This window comes from Octopus bimaculoides, chromosome 21 (genome assembly GCF_046866305.1).
Source record: "Octopus bimaculoides isolate indiv1 chromosome 21, ASM4686630v1, whole genome shotgun sequence".
In the NCBI taxonomy this organism is placed as follows: Eukaryota; Metazoa; Mollusca; class Cephalopoda; order Octopoda; family Octopodidae; genus Octopus; species Octopus bimaculoides.
This window is the reverse complement of record NC_142948.1, coordinates 24,591,753-24,596,752: the sequence shown is the minus strand read 5'-3', so window position 1 is coordinate 24,596,752 and position 5,000 is coordinate 24,591,753. Positions and strand designations below refer to the sequence as shown.

General features: G+C 36.4%; 1 protein-coding gene and 1 pseudogene across 1 annotated transcript in view; both read left to right on the top strand.

Annotated features, from left to right (window-relative positions):
* Positions 1 to 5,000, top strand: part of LOC106872633 (outer dynein arm-docking complex subunit 2) — a 261,939-nt gene that overhangs the window by 199,324 nt on the left and 57,615 nt on the right. The window lies entirely within an intron of this gene.
* Positions 3,788 to 4,395, top strand: LOC149131519 (uncharacterized; annotated as a pseudogene).

Genomic DNA, 5,000 nt, shown 5'->3' with positions numbered 1-5,000 from the left:
TTGATATATATATATATATATATATATATATATATATATATATATATATATATATATATATATATATATATATATACATATATATATATATACATACATCCCTATAACCGTCTGCTACCATCGTTACAATCATTTGGTTCTCTCACTGACACACCAGCTCCATCTATCCAATCTTAACCTTTCTGTTAATATTTGTGAGACAGCTAAAGAGCACAGTTGAAAGGTCAGCAAACCTATCGTCTGCTGACTCTTAGAGGTTGGAAATGTAATTAAAGACACTGTGCTGTTGGAGAATAACAAACAACTGTACTTGATGTTGATGATGATGATGAGGTGGAAGAGGAGGATAATGAGGATGATGGGATGATGACAACGGCAATGAGGAGAAGGTGGAGAAGGAGTATAATAATAATAATAATCCTTTCTACTGTAGGCACAAAGTCTAAAAATTTGCAGGAGGATTATTATTATTGTTGTGGTGCCAAGCTGGCAGAATCATTAGCACACCGGGCGAAATGCTTAGCAGTATCACATCTACTGCTACGTTCTGAGTTCAAATTCTGCCAAGGTCGACTTTGTCTTTCATTCTTTTCGGGGTTGATAAAATAAGTACCAGTTACACACTGGAGTTGATGTAATTCACTTAATCCCTTTGTCTGTCCTTGTTTGTCCCCTCTATGTTTATCCCCCTGTGGGCAATAAAGAAATCAATAGGCCAGCAATTTCGGGGGAGGTGGGGAATTGATTACATCAACTGGTTTTTATTTCTTCATCTCCAAAAGAATGAAAGGTAAAATCAACTTCAGTGGAATTTGAACTCAGAACATAGAGACAGACAAAATACCACCAGGCATTTTCCCAGTGTTCTAACAGTTCTGCCTGTTTGCCACTCTAATAATAACAACAGTCCTTTCTACTAAAGGCACAAGGCCTGAAATTTTGGGGGAGGGGACTAGTTGATTACATTGACCCCAGTGTTTCACTGGTACTTAATTTATCAACCCCAAAAGGATGAAAGGCAAAGTCAACCTCAATGGAATTTGATCTCAGAACATGCTGACGGACAACATGTCAGCAAGCATTTTGCCCAGCATGCTAACAATTCTGTCAGCCCGCAGCCTTCATAATAATAATAATGATAATAATAATAATAATAATAATAATAACAGCAACCTCGACAAAACAACAACAACAACTAGAAAAGCACTCGGAGAGTGTATACCTCCACCAAGCAGCTCATTTCCACCCATATACCCGCATGCTGAAAATCACCCAATTTCCCAAACCAATACCGGCAAAAACATAACCTCCTTGGTGGGGTTAAAAAAAAATAACATAGCCATATGATTTTTTTTTTTAAAACCCTTTAAAAACAGAAATCATCTGAAGCAGTTATAATACATCAATGACAACAGCAAGCTAGTTTCACCATACAACTAAAAGAAACAACAATTAACTAAAACTTGAGTTATACACACGCAAGTAAAGTCACTAATAGAGAAACGAAAATAAACTTTGGAAACAGCAACACCACCGTAGGTTACATGCAAACGATGAACGTGTTTTCAAGGGAGATAATCAAAGAACGTAATATTGTAATACTTCATGTAAAGTAAATATAACAAATGAAAAATCCTTCAAGAATCCATAAAAATTTCCAGATCACTACCAAAATTTCATCATCTGTTCCTTGTGTCATTACCAACTTTTCCTGCAAGTTTCATCAAATACCGTTCACAACTTTTTGAGTTATTTTGCACACAGACGGACAAGCCAACACTGATGAAAACATAATCTCCTCCCTTGGCAGAGGTAATAATAATAATAATAATAATAATAATAATAATAATAATAATAATAATAATAATAATAATAATAATAATAATGATAATAGCAACAACTGACTCCACAATAGTAGTGATGAGATCTTCATTAGCAAAAAGCATCAATACCAAGTGTTCGTTTCCAAAGATCACAGTGCAGTATTGTATTCAGAGGAAGGAGAAACAGTAGAATGGTCAATGCTCCTTAGTTCTCTGCAAGGAAACTAAATGGTTGACTTATTACCCAACAGATAATATGAACAATTATGGAACAATTACTTAATAGTTTCCCCACTTAACAAAGTTGAGATTTTTCTGCCAAACTTGAGAAAGACTTTATGTATTTGGCACATTTATCAGTACCAGTGATATTTTGATCAGAATAACTGAATAGACCAAAGTTTGATATCATAGCAGTACTTCTTCTTTAGAAATAATCTTTCAAAGAGAACCAAAATGTTGATGCAATTGTGGAGCATGTCTGTGTCTTATGTGTATGGCTTTGTGGTTTGACTATTACTGAGAGAGTTATATATATATATATATATATATATATATATATGTGTGTGTGTGTGTGTGTGTGTGTGTGTGTGTGTGTGTGTATGTAAGTATGTGCGTGTATATATATATATATATATATATATATATATATATATGGAGGCACAATGGCCCAGTGGTTAGAGCAGCGGACTCGTGGTCATAGGATCGCGGTTTTGATTCCCAGACCGGGCGTTGTGAGTGTTTATTGAGCGAAAACACCTAAAAGCTCCACGAGGCTCTGGCAGGGGATGGTGGCGAACCCTGCTGTACTCTTTCACCACAACTTTCTCTCACTCTTTCTTCCTGTTTCTGTTGTACCTGTAATTCAAAAGGTCAGCCTTGTCACACTGTGTCACGCTGAATCTCCCCGAGAACTACGTTAAGGATACACGTGTCTGTGGAGTGCTCAGCCACTTGCACGTTAATTTCACGAGCAGGCTGTTCCGTTGATCGGATCAACTGGAATCCTCGACGTCGTAAGCGACGGAGTGCCAACAACATATATATATATATATATATATATATATATATATATATATATATATATATCATATAATGATCTAGTAAGGAAAATCCCTGATGCAAGTGCTGAAAGTGATACTTTTGAATTCAAGGCTAGTAGAGGCTGGTGCAAGAAATTTAGGAACAGAAGTGAAATACACAGAGTAATTAGGCATGAGAGGCAACGAGTTCAAACCAGGAAGCGGTTGAGAAATTTGTGATTGAGGTTAGTGACTTGATAAAGGAAGATTAACACCCCCAATAGGTGTTCAGCAGGTGTTGCTGGTTGAAACAGGATTATTTTGGAAATGAATGCCAAATAGGACCTATATTACTAAGGAGGAAAAAGCGTTGCCAGGGAACAAACCAATGAAAGACAGACTCACTCTTTTGTTATGCAGCAATGCAAGTGGTGATTTCAAGGTCAAGCCATTGCCTGTTTACCTTTCCAATAATCCTAGGGTTTTCAAAAGAAACAATGTTATGAAGAGTAAATTGTCTGTTATGTAGCAGACTAATATGAAAGCTTGGGTAACCAGACAATTTTTTATTGAGTGGATTCATGAAGTTTTTACCCTGAGTGTTAAAAAATATCTGCAAGAAAAAACTTGCCACTAAAATGCCTTCTCATGTTAGACAATGCTCCCACTCACCCTCCAGGTTTGGAGGATGACTTAGTTGAAGAGTTTGATTTTATTCAGGTCAAATACCTGCCACCTGACACAATTCCTCTGATACACCCAATGGACCAACAGGTCATTGCAAACTTTAAGAAACTTTACACAAAAGCTCTGTTTCAAAAGTGTTTCCAAGTCACTAATGACACTCAATTAATTCTCAGAGAATTTTGGAAAAATCATTTCAATATCCTGAATTGTGTCATTCTTATTGATAATGCATGGAACCAAGCGAGTTACAGAACCATGAATTCAGCATGGAGGAAACTTTGGCCAGATTGTGTACCAGAACGAGACTTTGAGGGGTTTAGACAGCTACAAGTACTGCTGTTGTTGAGGAAATTGCTATTGTTGATGATATTGTCTCTATGGAAAAAACTATGGGCTTGGATGTTGACAGTGAAGATATTAAAGAGCTGGCAGAAGACCACTGCACTGAACTTACCACCAAGGAGCTCATACACCTTCAAAATGGACAGCAAAAGACTTTGACTGAAGAAATGTCTTCTGAGAAAGAGGAAGGAAAGGAGGACGTCCCAAGTTCTTTAATCAAAGTAATTTGTGCTAAATGGGGTGATGTGCAAAGTTTTGTGGGAAAATATCCCCCTGATACAGTAGGAGCAAATAGAGCAATAAACCTTTTCAATGACAATGTCATGTCTGATTTTAGAAAAATTTTATAATGCAGACAAAAATTAACATTGGACAGGTTTTGACTGAGAGAAAAAAGAAAAGAAACCCTAGAAAGAATCAGAGAAGGGAAGAAACCCCAGAAAGACAGTTACCAGAAGTTTTTATGGAAGGGGTCTCTCATTCTAAGAAATAATACACTTTCTGTGTTAGTTACAGTCTGAATAAACATTTTTATACTAAAATATATTGTGTAAGCATGTAAATAAGCATTCATCTGGTGCTTGGAAATGAATTAATCGCTTTTACATTAATTGTAACAGGTAAAAATGATTCGCTTCTCAAACAATTCGATTTTAGGACAGGCTTTCAGAACAAATTATGATTGAGAACCGAGGTTGCTCTGAATACATATATTACAGTAAAAAATAGATTGAAATATATGTGTGTGTGTGTGTGTGTGTGTGTGTGTGTGTGTGTGTGTGTGTGTGTGTATATGTATGCATGTATGTTTGTATGTATGTATGTATGTATGAATGTATGTATGTATGTATGAATGTATGTATGTATATATATATATATATATATATATATATATGTGTGTGTGTGTGTGTGTATATATATATATTGTTGTTATTGGCACTCCGTCGCTTACGACGTCGAGGGTTCCAGTTGATCCGATCAACGGAACAGCCTGCTCGTGAAATTAACGTGCAAGTGGCTGAGCACTCCACAGACACGTGTATCCTTAACGTAGTTCTCGGGGAGATTCAGCATGACACAGTGTGACAAGGCTGACCCTTTGAATTACAGGTACAACAGAAACAGG